An 871-nucleotide genomic window follows, 5' to 3' on the forward strand; every position below is an offset into this window, starting at 1 on the left:
ACTTATACATAATTGTAAAACCATTCACCGCTTCTGAAATAGCAGGTTGAAACCAAAAGGAGAATGCTTGCCTCGTTTTGGTGACTCCTACACTTTTAAAAATAATAATACATCCTGGAATCAGCAAGGTAAGCCTAGTGGTCATAGATAGAGCTTACAGGCTTTACTCTCTGAATCATATAACCTCACTGCACTGTCAACATTATTATGTTGAACTCATGTGGCATAAAAATTGCACACTATAAAGTATATTCATGATTCTTCTTTTCTTCTGAGAACAGACAGTGGTGTAGGTTGGTATTACCACAATCTATTAATGCACTGAACCACCTCAAATATAAAGGTGCAATGATATACAGTTTTGGTCAAAAACCGCTTGTATGTCTGTGGAATTCTGGTTCAGTTGTTTTCCATATCAAATCCTAGAGGTTCAAAAAGCACAGACTTATTCCTCTCTAGGGGAAGGGTTTTCTAGAAGCTTTGTCATTTTTATAACAATAACCAAACACTGCACCTTCAAGTCAAATTGAGCTAATCACCAACTGACACAAAAAGGTCAGCGAGTGACTAACCCTGACAGTGAGGTGTCTAGGGGCATACGTGCGTAGCCAAGTCAAACTGATTTGAAGAGAATTGATAGAGAATTCTATTCTGCCACCCTTGCCTCTGTTGGTGCCACAATTTGGGTCAAAAAAAAAAAATGTGTATGTGACTGGACCCTGATACACTGCATAGACAGCCCAGACAGACTTTATGAAAACAGAGCCCAGTTTATAAAACTACGACTACCTACTGCATTTTCATTGAAGGCTTGCCGTGAAAACCCGACCTTGGCTTCCCTCCAAGGTCAAACAGAAATGAAGATCCCCCC

The sequence above is a fragment of the Alosa alosa genome, chromosome 8 (genome assembly GCF_017589495.1).
Source record: "Alosa alosa isolate M-15738 ecotype Scorff River chromosome 8, AALO_Geno_1.1, whole genome shotgun sequence".
NCBI lineage: Eukaryota > Metazoa > Chordata > Actinopteri > Clupeiformes > Clupeidae > Alosa > Alosa alosa.